The following is a 16,813-nucleotide window of genomic DNA, read 5'->3' as shown; positions in this document are numbered from 1 at the left end:
CAAATTTAAAATGAAATGCGTTATAAAATGTTTAACGTTATTCATTATATTTGTGCCGGTTAAATATTGAGTTATTTTCCGCACTTGCACATAATCAAATTTCATTGACATTCGTGGATTAATCGCATGAAATCAAATGAAGATAGCGATTTCACTGTAGTACAATTTGTTACGTAGCAGGTAGCTTATTAGATATTCATCGTTTGAATAATTTACAGGAGACCTAAAAGTTACTTGACCACGAAATATCAAATTAATGAAAATTTAAAGTATCATCAGCTCAGCCGTGATGATGTTTTGGGAGTCTTAACGACGAAAGGAAAGATCTTCCACCGAGCGGGTGATATTTGCTCGGTAGACCGACGGTCCGAATGTTGTTGTTCGGAACTTGTATATATGCGCTTTATCTTGAAAATGTCGTAAGCGAGATTCAGGCATCTGTCAATTATCTTGCGTTGTATGATGGCTACCCGCCACAATGTTCAACATCGATAGAGTTTCCTTAATTCGATATCTTTAACGGTCGTCTGGTGTAGTGGTAAGTGACATGGTCACTACACAAGATGGTCGCGGGTTTTAATCCCGCCAAGGGAAGGTATTTATATGATAAATATAAAATGTCTTTTCCAGGGTTATGGATGTTTATTAAATATATATGTATGTGTATAATAAAAATCTTACATTTATTTCCGTTATCTGGTACCTGTAATACAAGTTCTTTACGGGGCTTACTTAGCACGGGACCAGTTAACGTGGCGTGATTGTTAGTAAATATTATTATTATTATTATATCTTCCAAACATACTTAAATATAATCAATAAATATGTTTCAACAAAATGAACTTTGAGTTAATTTAAATTTAAGTCAAACATCGAGCTATGCGTTCGAAGTTTCAAAGTGAAGTTGCGCAGACGAACTTCGTTGCGACAAAGCCCTTTGAACTGCACCGGATTAGCGACAGAACCGCGATAGGAATTCGCGTTTGCCCGAGCTTACCATTTAGTTCGACTAAACACCAGGTCGCACTATCACAATAAAGCCAACATTCATAGAGGCTTAATAATGAAGCGGCAGAAATAGTTGTATGTATAATGAAGTGAAATTAAACATTTTATAGCGAAGGAGGTAGAATTTTGTAAATAATTATATAAATATTTTATATTTCATTTATTTGAAGTGTTGGTTTAATATAGTATATTTAATATAGTCTTAGAAGTAGCGAAGAGAAAAATCTCTACATGTTTCCGCATAAAACAGACGTGTGGACGAGCTCGCAGCCCACCTGGTGTTAAGTGGTTACTGGAGCCCATAGACATCTACAACGTAAATGCGCCACACACCTTGAGATATGGTTCTAAGGTCTCAGTATAGTCACAACGGCTGCCCCACCTTTCAAACCGAAACGCATTACTGCTTCACGGCAGAAATAGGCGGGGCGGTGGTACCTACCCGTGTGGACTCACAAGAGGTCCTACCACCAGTAATTACGCAAATTATAATTTTGCGGGTTTGATTTTTATTGCACGAAATTATGATTCGAAAAATTCATTTCAATATTGTCGCACACTTCTGATTTTGAGAAACAAGCAAATTGTCCCCGCGGAACAGTGGAAGCAACCATGGTAGATTTTGATTACTTTAATCGCTACAAGACACTCCACACCCGATTTTTTTTCCGCACTTTCATAGTTATATTTATATTCGCGATGGAGTTATTACGTAAGTATGGGATAAATAGAAACCAATACTTTATTGGCTTGATATTTAAGAACTTTCCCACAAAGGTGCTTCCTAAGCACTATGACGCGTCCCTCTTCTCATGAGGCTTAAAGCTAGAATTTCGAATAAAATCAACTTTTATAAATGTTACAAAAATCTTAAAGCTCACCTAATTTAGCCTTCACTCAAAATTTAAAAAAAAGCTTCATATTACATTCACAGCCTTAAGCATCTCCACGAAATAGTTCAGTCATTTATAAAACATAATTTAACTGTGTTTTGTACGTAGGTTATTAAAACAAAAGAGATATCACAAGTGAAACGCATTCATAAATGGCAAATAATGATTCGAATATTTTAACAAAAAAAAAAGCACGTTGCGCCGCGTAGGCCTTCCGAATCGAACGAAACAAACGTATTCATTGTGTAGACGAAGCGTGTAATAAAAATTGACGATTTCGTGAACAGAGTATAGAAGAGGCGGTGCCTTGCACCAAGCTTGTTTACGAAACAAACAAAAAGACTATAAAGAAAATTAATGTGTACTGTCGTCTTCGTCTTGGATTTTTTTTGTGTTTATTTTCGGGAAAGGAATGTCGGATGCATTTCTCGTAGCGGCCGGGGAAATTCCGTAGTTTGTCGTTGTAGGTATAAGTGAATTGCTAAATTAATAATATATGTCGATATCTTGAAAAACTCGGGCTACACTTATCGTACTGTTACGCCAGTAAGAGTAACGCCATCTATCTTCGAATATCGAAGGTACTAGTAAAATAGAGAAGGACAACGCCATCTACTGTCACATAGCAGAAACACACATCGAAGCTACTCGACTTGCCCAGAATGTTCTCGATAAAACTAGGGATGTCGTATCGAATTTAAAAGCGATACAGAAATGGCACGAAGTTAGTTAGTAATCGGAACTACTCGAAGTGAAAGAGCAAACGGATCACCTGAAGCGAAGCGGAAGAAGTGAATTAAGAATTTTAAAGTGTTGTGTAAGCGTTCTAAGGGTTAATACAGTGGTAATTTTTGGTAGAACTTTTATTACCCCGAACCGCAGCGCGTAACAATACGAGTAATATGTTGACACATGTAATACTAATGGCAACTGTACTTAGTCGGTTAAACAACGCGCATTTGTTTGAAATAAGGTCAATTGTGCAAATAATATTTATTGAATTTCTTAAACTACCTCGCTAATAAAAGATAAGTTCACATATGAAGTCTACAGTTCGTTTAGTAGTTTCTTAAGATTTGACGAGTGAAACAGTTTCTTAAAAATGCAATAAGAAAGATTAAAGTTTAATTTAGTTTTAGCTCTGATGCGCTGTTAAAAAAAATAATTTTTTTATTACGTAAATAACTGGTAACAAGTGACGCACGGTAATCTAGACGCAAATTTTGATTTTTTGTACATACTATGTTATTTTTCAATCAATATTTTTCGAAGGCTTTGAAACGATTACATCATTAAGCTGACGGAATTGCATGACTAAAATCGAGGGCGACTGGATATAATCCTCTAAAATTAAAATCTTCTGCTAAAAGTGATCGAAAAAACTGCTGTAATTTCAAAGAGTTGGACATGTTTTATTTCGAGCATAAGTTTTTTTCATTTATCGATATCGGCAAATTCGCCGGCCCTACAATGCTAAGAGTATTGATATATTATTAAACTAATTGAATATGAATCTTTTATAAAACCGTCATTTATTAAAATCTATTTTAATCTCAAAGTGGATATGGTCAGTCGCAATCGGATTAGCTACAGCAGTCCACTCTTCAAACTGAAGCGCATAATTGCATCACCAATGAAAGGACGCCAGCACATAAAGCATTACTGGTGAAACTGTTACGATTAGTTTTGTCGTAAATTCTGGTGAAATGAGTCGGCTATTATCAAAGGCGGCAATCTGACTTTTAGACAATGATTGGTAAATCAGAAAAACGAATTATTGACTTTGTATTCCATTGGCAGTCACAAAACTCTTCGGAACGACATCTTAGATAAATAACAGGTTAACTATTAACCTTTATTTAATGCAGGTTTTGAACCGTATTCTTTGAAGGAGACGATTATATTCAAATAAATCTGTATTGACATATCAATAAATTTTTTTTGTCCAAATGTATAGATTGCCACCTTTGATAATAGACGACGCAAATACACGTTCAATTTATTGCTGGAGATAATAATGTCAACTATATATGCGTCGATTTGTGCTATATTTTTACATGTCCGAGAACGTTCTTAAAAAAACATAGATATTTAGAAATCTAGTAACAACGTTGGTAATTCGTGCAGAAAAGCAGATCTACTGATTTGGGATGCTGATAGTTATGCTGTATACATATATTTAGGTTATATTTTTCGGGTTACTTGTTATAGTCAAAATTTAAAAAAAAACAAGGTAGGTGAGGAAATTGGGTTATGAAAGTGTAGAACATATTTAATCTTGAAGAGAAAATGATGACATATGGAAAAAAAGGTCATTTCGTCATATTTAGAGTCATTCATGGTATTGTGGCGTTTATGAACGCACATTTTTATGATGCGTAAGCCGGAACGCACGATAGGTGGGAAAAAGAATATAGTCTGTGACACGGGACCTTTTTACCGCCGAAAATTTAAAACGTAAAAGAATTTATAATGTGTCTAATAACTAATATAATATAATTACTTAGAATTGTTTATGCCGCTACAACAATAAAAATTTTGTTGTCCAACTGTGGTGTTATTTACGTAAAACACGACTTACGGCGAAATAAAGAAGGGACTCTATATGAAATCCCTCAGTATCATATCTAGAAGAAACACTCGGAAATGAATATGCAACAAGAGCTAAGTGATATATGAAAATAAAATCTTACAGTCTACGGTTTAAGTTCAGTCAAATCTACAGTTTACGTAAATAAACTGTAAGACATACATTACGTGTAGGTTATTATTTCGTTTTCATTTTCGAACAAGTGTTTCATTTTTATATAATTGTTTATGTGAACTAAAGCTGAGTTATCACTAAATAACTGTGAGTTATGATGAAGCGGAGTATCGCGCCCGTCCGCGCTCACGAGAGTTGACTATGGTGCCAGCGTTGAGCGATTGTGATGTCTGCAGGCCTCGACAATCGCGCGGAAGCGGAGCCGTGACCATATGCGCTAGTAGAGAGCTATTTTATTTTTGTCAAAATTGTATTTTATTATTTATGGGCATGGAAATACCTGGGGCGTGTAAAATCGTTCCTAAAAACAACGAGTTTTAGTCCATTTCACGTATTCCAACTGGTGATTTGACAATTAAAAAAAATTGGAAGTCACAGTCTGCCCGGCATGTGTTTAAGTCTACTGGATTCGAATAAAAAAGTTTACGGAGTATACAATTGAATGGTATACGCACATACAAGGCAGTCGATACATATGGAGTAGAGCTGGGAGAGGGGGCTACATGGCCATGGTCATTTAAGTCGATTTTACTAAGCATGATGATAGATGTTTTTTACTACTTTGTTCAATGCAATACTATTCAGAACTGACACACAAGCTGTTTTTCCTTTGTGTTAATCAAAGATGAATCCACAAAAAAGCAAAGTATCCTTGAGGTGTGAGAGATGGAGAGATATCGTGAAACGCGTCAAGTTTGCCTCCTCAAATACTACACGACGATCACGACCACTCTATCACAAGGGTAATCATTGAAAATAATCTTTGACGTAGAATAATGTTATTTCCAGTTCAGTGGCGGCTTCATCTTCGAGAACGGTTTCATGAATCTGTTTAAGCAGCGAATTGAAATATAATTGAATATCTATATGTTTGATTGTTTGCAGTTACGTGTAAGGGTTATACCGTAATTGTGCTATTGTTATTCATTCATAGTTAATAAATGCAGCAATGGACCCAAAATATTCTTTTTTAATATCGAATGAACAAATGATACAGACAAATGTTCGAAAAGGGTAGAAATCAAATTAATCTGTTTTATTGAGTTTAATATTAATAATGCACGTTTATACAAATTAAAGGAGTTACAATAACATATTATAGTATACAGAAAAAAGACAGTCACGTACAAGAAGCGTAAGCGTTGTAGCGTTAAAAAAAATATTGTTTTACCCTCCGTCACAACGACCGCGACTTTTTTTTCTTCAATGAAGTCATGTTTGTTGTTATTTCACGAGTGGATGATCTCACAACGTTAGATCGTTACGCAAATAAATCTTTGAATTCCTATTGCATTCAAAGTTAATCCGTTGCAATCGTCGGTTGTAATATTTTTTCTATTTTATTTTATTGTTAATTTATTGTTATTCCATTGCAAACGGAGCACTGAACTAGGGACTTTACTCAGGAGGCGGTGTTTATCTGTATAGCATAACAATTTTGTTAAATTAGAAGACATACGGAATGATCAAGATAAAAATGAAGATATAAAACAAAATATAAATAGATTTATTTTCAAAAACATAATTTATTTTAAATTATAGAAAGATGGAAAAAAATGAAGTTTTTATAGAAAAATAAGAATAGAAAACATGTACATCACTACTACTGTCACAAAAACACAAAAGCTTATCAGAACATGACGAATTTAAAGAAACATAATGTTTTTTTTTCTCTCCTGTGTTGCTCATGAATACGCACCGCGAAAAAAAAGACTTTTCGCCGATGTAGGAATCCAATAACATGACATTAAAATTTCAAACGAAATGTTCCGAGCGGTTTACATCCAAGTCTTTAACCTGCTCGTTTAGGTGTTGCATTTTTGATAATGAATCGAGTGAATTGTAATGTTGTTCCATGTGCCCATTGTTCGTAAATTTGTGAGATGCGGATTTGTTTGTCAATGTTTACATTTAAGGAACAGTGAAGTGAGAGAACACTTTTCTTTTTTTTGCCCATGCCATAATTTTTTTTTTTATTGTTTAAATGTGTGGGCGAGCTCACAGCCCACCTGGTGTTATGTGGATACTGGAGCCCATACACATTTACAAAGTAAATGCGCCACCCACCTTGAGATAATATAAGTTCTAAGGTCTCAAGTGTAGTTACAGCGGCTGCCACACTCTTCAAACCGAAACGCATTACTGCTTTACGGCAGAAATAGGCAGGGTGATGGTACCCACCCGTGCGGAGAATAACGTTATTGGTATGTAAACTTTGTGTTGTGAAAATACATGCAAGTCCTTAAATGAGTAAAATCGAAGCGTCTCTAGAAACTGCCACTTTTACTTATAGGGCTGCTGGTAATTCCTTACACGATTCCATAAAATAAATGCAATCAAGAATTATGAAATCTACCACCCACCTTGAGACATGAGGCTAAATACTCAAGTGTTTTGTTTCGTTAGAACCGTTCACCATGACTACTTCGCAGTAGAAATAATCAGGAGGTAGTGGAACCGAAGTCTCTATGGAGACCCTGATATTCCAATCGATTCGTTGGAATGAATGTCAAACTACCTTCACTTATTGTGATTTCTATTTCAGGTGATAGTATATTTTCTTAATAGAGCCGAATCTAAATGGACCATTCAAAAACACAGAATCGTCTGTTACATTTGCAACTTGGAAAATCTTTTCCAAATAAATCGATACTACTTTGTCAACCTAATACCGCTCACCTGCATGCGACTTTCGTATTTCCATTCTGCAACATATTATTATGTTACTGATTCAATTTGCGTCTACGCCTGACTGCAGATAACGAAGTCAGAACACAGTTTCAAGTTGCTTCGAGAAATACTCCACTGCTCAGAGCGTCATGAATAGAATTATGTAGACAGGATCCTAGGCCGAGTAGATTTTTATCCAATTAATTATCTAGATTCTTATGGGCTTCTGTTTGTTTCGTAGTACGGAAAATAATATCACGATCCATTTGATATCATGTGGCTATCGAAACCGATAGACATGGCTAAATGACAGCCATCATTGAGATACAAAATAGTAGTCACAATTGAAATGTAATAAGTATCCTTTTTTATTGTGAAGTTATTTAAAATAATTTACGACTCACGGCATGGTAACGGCTCCCCTACCTATTCGCTGGTAGCCTATGGGGATGTGGTTACTGGACCCCATGGACATCTACAACGTAAATGCCGCCACCCACCTTGAGATATGAGTTCTAAGGTCTCAGTATAGTTAAAGTGGCTCACCCTTCAAATCGAAACGCATTACTGTTTCACGGTAGCAATAGGCAAGGTGATGGTATCTACCCGTGCGGGCTCACAAGAGGTCCTGCCACCAGTAGCCGGGGCTGTTCCAGCTACTCTCGTACTGTTAGGTGAGCTCGCAGGCACAACATAGGAGAGTTGCCTAACACTGACCCTAGCAAGAAGCAGTGCTTTGCTGAATCTACCACCGGATCGAAATCGCAACCTACTGAGAAGATCCGTCGAGTAGGTTGCGAGTATGGGCAGGATGGTAAATGATTACTGACGCTCACGGATACTATCAATGTCAGGGTTATAGGCCAAGCCTCTGATTACCCAAATATCTATGTACTTGTAAAACCGGAACTCAAGACTGCTACTTCAGAAATAGGCAGGCTGGTGGTATATGCCCATGCTGTCTCGCTACATACGCCCAAAAAATTACTCTACTATCATAATACAAATTTATTTTTAGCCTTACGATATAGTTCGGTTGAAGATTAACGAGAAATACACAAAACAAGTATAAACTTACGTCCAATATGGCTTTATTGAAAATTCAATTTTAAATTTACATAATACCGAAATAAATATTCGATCGACCACGAACATTGATTGATGCATGTAAAATTGAAGGCTCTATCCGATGTCTAAAGTCAGTTGGGCGGTCTTGGATATTAGGGTCGGAAGAAATATCGTTCGACGTGAATTAAGTGCATTATTGCCGTAAGAAGCCGAAGTTATTTGAAGTCGTCGCGGCCTAAAAGATAATACGTCCGGTGCACTCGTATGTAGCGATGCACCGGTGTTCGAATTCAAACCCGCAAAATTATAATTTGCGTAATTACTGATGTGAAGTGTGGTGAGAAGATCTCGGAGCTTACATCTTGATTTGATGCAACGTGATCAATGTTAATAACATGGCCAATAATGACAATAATAATAATAAAACAGCTTTATTTGATTCCAAAATAATTAGAGAGCTTAATTAATTTAGTATTTAATAATTATATTACTAAGTAACCACAATAAATCTACTACTCGTGCAATTTAATATCCTTTTATTGTGGACCCCTCAGATTAAAAACCTCTTCCAAACAATTCGATTTTTCTTTACATTTAGCAGTGGTCATCCAGTTTTTTACTGGCGGTAGGACCTCTTGTAAGTCCGCTCGGGTAGGTACCACCACCCTGCCCATTTCTGCCGTGAAGCAGTAATGCGTTTCGGTTTGAAGGACGAGGCAGCCGTTGTAACTATACTGAGACCTTAGAATTTATATCTCAAAGTGGATGGCGCATTTACGTTGTAGATGCCTATGGGCTCCAGTAACCACTTAACACCAGGTGGGCTGTGAGCTCGTTCACCCATATAAGCAATAATAAAAAAGGATTTGTGGTGGTATTTTTTAATTAAGATGCAAGTGAATTCGTTTGATTTATATAACTATTTTGGATTTTACTCGCAATAGGCTGTCGGCTATAAAGCAAGCTGTTGTGGTAGGTATTGTCACACTTTTGTACATAGCAGGCGATGTCGCACCCAAAATCATACCCTGAATCCCTATGCTCTATGTCCAAAATCCTTTATCTATCCGGTTGTAAGCAATTAGAAAATTTTCTACCAGAAGATCCAAAATCTTAAATTATCTAAACATTCGAACGTTTAAAAGAAGATATTATAGGAAGATTACCTATTATTTCGATAGTGAAAATTTTGATCAGCTCTTAAAATTAAATTAAATTAAAGCCCATAATAAAATACAGAATTGTAATCGTTGATTAGTTAAACGTATACCGCAAAATTTATTCATGGCGCACGCTTGTAACTGTGTTTTCATAAAGTTATGTTTGAGAGCTTAGTTAGTAAACAAGATTCAGTGGAACGAAGATTCAGTGACGACGCAGCGGCACCCAGTCAGTTTTCATTAGTTTAGCGTCTAAACCAAGGAGTACACGAGTAAGCTTCAAGGCATAACTAGCTTTAGTATAAATATAAATAATAATAAAAATATTTATTAACAATCACGCCACGTTAACTGGTCCCGTGATAAGTTCGTAAAGAACTTGTGTTACAGGTACCAGATAACGGAAATAAATGTAAGATTTTTATTATACACATACATAATGTATTTAATATATATCCACAACCCTGGAAAAGACATTTATATTTATCATACAAATATCTTCTCTTGGCGGGACTCGAACCCGCGACCCCCTTGTGTAGTAACCATGTAACTTACTACTACACCAGACGGCCGTGAAATCCGTAAGTATGATATCAGATATTTTACTCAACCGCTACACTAACAAACACTTACTCGCTACCGACGCGTTTATACCAAAATGTAAAATTTGAACCTCATAATACATTTTTTGTAACAGGATTAGTTTTCATTTATACAAACTCGCCTATCATCAATGCGGCCACGCAAACTATATGAATTTCTAAAATAATTGAAGAGAACGAAGTGTTTTTATTTTAAATGCAACTATTTGACAATAGAAGAGCCTCATGATATTTTGATCTCTACACAGTCTATAAAAATAATGGTCGATTTAAAAAAAAAGCTATGAAAGCAGAATAGCAGGCGGGAACGTTTTGGAAACAAAAGCAAGAGAGGAGAACGACTAATTCAGTATGCATACGAGATCGTGTCCAAAGCAGCAAGAGACTGGATGACCACTGCTAAATGTAAAGAAAAATGGAATTCTTTCTTTCTTTTTACTGGTGGTAGGACCTCTTGTGAGTCCGTACGGGTAGTCGTATCGGTAGTACGGTGAGTCGTGAGTTCGTCCATCCATCTAAGATCATAAATAAAAAAATATCCTGATTTCGGAGATCGTCTGGTTCTTTGTAGCTTAAGATATTATGTATAATTAGCTGAGTCCCGCGATGTTACCCGTGACTATTGTCGTGCCGCGGGTGACGGCGCGAGGCGAAGCTAGTTTAAAAAAAACCTAAGTTACTCCTTATATCATCAGCTACCTATCAGTGAAAGTCCCGTCAAAATCGGTTTAGCTGTTTCAGAGATCAGCCGGAACAAACAGTCAGACAGACAGACAAAAATTATATTTTTTTAAATTTAAATGCATAGATAATGATAATCTTCCGATAAGCGTTTTTCAGTCTCATTCAAATCTAAATATCAAAATAAATGTTGATTCCGCATCGCCCTAAGAGTGTTCATCGTATATGCATTCATATTTTTAATATGACCATCCGATCCACTTGGTATGTCCCTGAAAGATAGGTCAGGAAGTCTTCGTCGTTTATTTCACAACAAATTTATTTTAAAGTAGGTCACAATATACCTAAGAGGCGAAGTGAACGGCACTCTAGAATAAGGCAAACAAAACGAAGAATTTTCCGAAGATGCTTGCTTGCTCAAAGAAGGTGGAACGTTTATGCGCAATAATAACTTTTTATCACATTATTACGCGCTGGGGTTCGGGATAAATAAAAAAAATCTAACGAAGTACAAATTAAAAACTGTATTCAACACTTAAAACACTCAACAAACACTTTAAAACTCTCAATTCGCTTCTTCTGCTTCGCCTCAGGTGATCCGTTCGCTGTTTCGGTTCGAGTAGTTCTGTTAACTGATTGACTGCGGACCATGTTTGCATCGCTTTTATAGCCGATACCACATCCCTGGAATTATCGAGAATATTCCATATATTTCGATTATTGTGTTTCCGCTATCTGACAATGATGACGTTGTACTTCTCGAGTAGCCCAAGAGCCCGTGGGCTCTACCTGTATGTATTTGACCAGACCTGAATTTTCGTACATTGAGACCCCTATACCTACCATGCATGGGGTGGGGACTCACTAAGCTCAAAGTGGTCGACGCGCCAAGCGCTCAGGTAGGACAGGTACCGATTTTGACGGATTTTAAATCCATTTGACCACGTCTGCCGTTTTGAAATTTTGAAAATATATGATTATTATTATTAGAAAATAAGAATGGCAGACCATTATCGCGCATTTTACTTTGTGGCAGACCACTTTGAAAATGCTAAAAAAATAAAATTTTGAAAGTAATTGACCAGATCTGCCATTGATATAATAATATGTTGTTTATTATAGTCTTAAAAACTTATTTTGATCACGGCAGACCTCTACATTGCGTACACACATCAACATATAATAAAATCTTAGCTACTACCCGGCCAGATGTATATTATGTTTTCCGTTCACTGTTTTAGAGGAATATAATTTACTTGCAATTTACTTTAGCAATGTATTTACCGAAATTAATAATTTTTTTATATTTTATATACTAAACTTCATTAGTTAGACAATAAAGAAGTGAATTTTTTATGGAATAATTACAAATAATACGGTATAATGCTGATCAAAAAATAATTCAATTCCTCATTTTTATCATTCAACATTTAACTTGCCAGTTATACAATGCCAAAAAATCTAGTGATGTAGATGATGGAAGGTTCCAGCTATTCGGAGGTCCAGGTCTGGTCAAATACATACAGGTAGAGCCCACGGGCTCTTGGGCTAGAGCGTTATAGGTGCTATTAGATCCTTCGATATTCGTTCGAATATTCGGCGATAGATGGCGTTACTCTTACCGGCGCAACAATATTAAACACGTTTTATTAGACTTCATAATAATAAAAAATAAATAACTAGGAACAAATCACGCGCTGTCGTCCGCTCCTAAATTAAGATTCCCTGTGTTATGGGGACCAGAACCTGACATAGATACTTATATACGTTTAAATATATACATACATTTACTGGTGGTAGGACCTCTTGGGAGTCCGCACGGGTAGGTACCACCACCCCGCCTATTTCCGCCGTGAAGCAGTAATGCGTTTCGGTTCGAAGGGTGGGGTAGCCGTTGTGACTATACTGAGACATTAGAACTTATATCTCGAGGTGGGTGGCGCATTTACGTTGTAGATTTCTATGGGCTCCAGTAACCACTTAACACCAGGTCGGCTGTGAGCTCGTCCACCCATCTAAGCAATAAAAAAAAATATTAGATCTAAAATATCGGGTTTTTTTGTTCTGTAGGTATCTTTATTCCTAAGAGCATACATTTTTGAGTGCTTTTAGAATACAGAAGTGCTACAAATAACATAAGCTTATGTATAGTTCCAATGCAAGTAGAATTACGAAAAGCACTTAGTACGAAATTAAATTAATAACTATGTAACTTGACTAATATCAACTCGTAGTTGTGTCGTTGAAGGCGTGTGAAACTTCTGATGGTCTAGCATTTATGGATCTTAATGAAAATAGTCTAACCTCTATTGATTCGAACTCTTTGTTTATTTCCCAGAGCTGACAGGCTCGCGGGCCAATTGGCTTTGAGAGGACGAGCGCCTAAAAATGCCCGAATTCCAGTTAAGGAACCAGCCTTCATTAACGCGACAAAGGCATATGTACTAAGTCATTTGAAACGAATTTCCGAAGATGTTTTTTTTTAAGGGATTTTATGACCTGATAACTGAGACCTTTAAGTCATGTCTTATTTTATTATGGAGTGAAATGAAATGAAGATGATTAATTTGAGACATTAATCAACTAGAATGAAATGAAATGAAATGGGATGAAATATAATATCAGTAAAATAGTGGTCATTTACTAAGATTTTTTCAGTGGACTTTTTGGAGGATCCCGAGAAGTTACGTCCAGCGGCTTTGTTTCATTTTCCCACATTTGTGCACTTTCACAGATATTAAACAGTTAATAAACTACCATGTGTAGGTATGGTGTAGATTGGAAGAGGCCTATGTCCAGCAGTGGACGACTGTGGGCTGTTCATGATGTTCATGAAACTACCATTATTACACATTTAAACTCGAAGAAACACTAAATAGACAAAATAAAACAAATCACACAACTTCACTCCTCGCGTTCCCGCCAAAAAGTCTCCGAAGATGTTATTATAATGTCTAAGTAGATTAAAAATGAGAGAATCAGAGACAACAGACTGAAAACAAAATAAAGATTTGAATGAGTTTTTTAATTATGAAATCGAAGCCGTTCCGTTATAATGGACTGACAAGAACCCGGTCTTGTTTATAATAGAATAATAAAAAGGAGAGACCAAGAAAAATGTACGCTTGTCGCGACTTTTAACAAAACCTTCCTAGATTTTCTGCGGAGGTAAAAAGGCAGAACCTAGTATTGAGCATTTTCCAATTTTAAAAATAGAGAGGTGTTTTAGTGAAATTGCCGATGACAAAGGCGCAAACGTTTTCTAACGCTCATTTTATTATTTGAAACTCTCTATCTAAAAATATTATAAGCTCTTTGCTTTTATAATAGTACAAAGGTGCTGAATGTCTAGTTGAGTCGACAATCTCAGTCTACCACTATCTTTACTATTTCAGTAATGACTGTCAGGTATAATGGCACTGTATGCGTGAATATGATATTAATCTTATGTGTCTTTTTTTGCATGCAATTATACACATAGCTGTTGTCTTTAAGCATATCTTAGTAGTGATCCAATGTCAAACTTATTCTGTGATTAGACCATATAAGTCGTTCACTATTCTCGATCACCGTAGTGGAACTTCTATCTGAAATTGAATTGCTTTTAACCGCGACCCATTGCTTCCTAACACTTTTTACGTTGCTGAAAAAGGATGTAATCAGAACCAATCTGGTTACATAGTCTGATTCTCAATAATACGTTCCATCTTCTGTCGGCGCGGCTTAGCCCCGCTTAGCTATCGTACTAAGCTGATATAATACTTAGAAAAAGTTACCGCCGTTTTTCTACTTATTTTAGTCTTTAACGAGACCCACTATAGAAATTCCCATCCATTAAAATATTTCAATACAAACTTTAAAACGCTGATGGCAAACTGAATTTTCTATTAGGAAATGTCCGTATCCTCATTTAAGATTGTTTCGACCGCGGTCACAGGAAGACTGTCTAATTAGATTTGATGAACCAACGATGTTTGCAAGCCATAGTAAATTAATATTGTTATTCAATTAGTTATTAGAAACGATAGGACAGCGTCAAAGACATGGTCCATTAAGCTAGAGAGAAGAGGAGAGGGAGAGAGAGTGCGCCGAAACCAAATTAATTATGTTTCATAGTGTAGTCTATAAATGAAAATTTCCACAGTCATCGTTCTCGTCGAACCCGTCGCTTGCGACGAAGCGCTCGGCTAGTAAATTAACCCACAGACAAAGCCCACTGAGTTTCTCGCCGGATCTTCTCAGTGGTTTTCGTTTCTGATTCGATGGTAGATTCTGTGAAGCACTGCTCTTGCTAGGATTCGTGTTCCCAACGTCGTCAGGTTTGAGCCCCGTGAGCTCACCTACTAGTTAAAGTTACGCTGAAGCATCTCAAGGCTATCAGCTTAGGTAGGAAAAAAAAATTTCGAAATTTCGTACAATATGAATCCGCAATATGAACCCGATAATAGGAACCCGTATAATGAAACCGCTACGGCTTCGGTAGCTGTAAGCTGAATCGATTGATCAAATCTGTAAAATGTATTAATTATATTTTAAAGCACAGCTCTGTAAAACATCGCTGATGTTTCGAAGAAATGAAACCAAGCCTCTTTTTAATTCTTCTGATAACGAGCTTCCTGGTATCATTTTATTACCGGAGCGCGTTGATACTGCAACGTAAATTATGTCATACACTATAAAACATAAGGTCGAAAATTTCAATATGTTGTATGATTGCTTTTCCAGTCGCGATAGTAAAGAGTAATATGGAAAGAGGCATATATACTGGCCAACAATGGAACACACTTATTGTTGACATTATTAATAAAGACCACTCATGACCAAGATCACGATACCTCCGAAGGCAAGAACAAAACCCTGCTCCTAATCGCTTGATTAGAAAGGATACTAATCATTTCTCTGACTAAAACCATCTGTTTTAGGTTTTTTTTAAATACAATATTTGTACTTAGAATGCGTATTGTGTTCAAGCCACTCTATCATAAACAATATGAACACAGTGTGTTTCTTCTTCTTTGTCTCCACGTTATCCCACTAGATGGGGTCGGCACAGCTAATTTTTCTATTCCATTCTCTTCTGTCAGCCGTCATCTCAATAGGCACTCCTCTCTCTCTCATATCATCATTCATACACTCCATCCATGTCTTCTTCGGTCGATCTTTTCCCCCTCTATCTTGCACTACCATTTCCATATATCTGCTAGTCACGGGTAGGTACCACCACCCTGCCTATTTCTGCCGTGAAGCAGTAATGCGTTTCGGTTTGAAGGGTGGGGCAGCCGTGGTAACTATACTGAGATCTTAGAACTTATATCTCAAGGTGGGTGGCGCATTTACGTTGTAGATGTCTATGGGCTCCAGTAACCACTTTACACCAAGTGGGCTGTGAGCTCGCCCACCCAGCTAAGCAATAAAAAAAACAAAATAAAAACATGCATCTCCTCTCTACGCATCACATGTCCATACCACGCTAACCGTCCGCTCCTTAATTTGTCAATCACCTGGGCTACTTTCCAACTTCCACTGATATACACACTAAATACTAAATGTATTTGTTTGAAAAAAACATTTAGTTTGACAGGCGTATCTAATTTCGTTGCAAATAAGTTGCGAAGACTGTTAGTTAAATAAATAATAATAAATAATAAATAAATAAATATTTACTAACAATCACGCCACGTTAACTGGTCCCGTGATAAGTTCGTAAAGAACTTGTGCTACAGGTACCAGATAACGGATATAAATGTAAGATTTTTATTATACATATACATATATTTAATATACATCCATAACCCTGGAAAACACATTTATATTTATCATACAAATATCTTCCCTTGGCGGGATTCGAACCCGCGACCCCCTTGTGTAGTGACCATGTCACTTACCACTACACCAGACGACCGTAGTTATTTAGATCAATAATAATCTACGTTAATGGGGACGTTGTGAAACGATTTTCAACGAGGA

At 36.6% G+C, this 16,813-nt stretch overlaps 1 protein-coding gene across 6 annotated transcripts in view; it reads right to left on the bottom strand.

Annotated features, from left to right (window-relative positions):
* Window positions 1-16,813, bottom strand: part of LOC101745029 (potassium voltage-gated channel protein Shaker) — a 527,752-nt gene that overhangs the window by 276,567 nt on the left and 234,372 nt on the right. The gene's annotated exons all lie outside the window — the stretch shown is intronic.

The sequence above is a fragment of the Bombyx mori genome, chromosome 1, assembly GCF_030269925.1.
Source record: "Bombyx mori chromosome 1, ASM3026992v2".
Lineage (NCBI taxonomy): Eukaryota > Metazoa > Arthropoda > Insecta > Lepidoptera > Bombycidae > Bombyx > Bombyx mori.
This window is presented reverse-complemented; position numbering and strand designations above follow the sequence as displayed.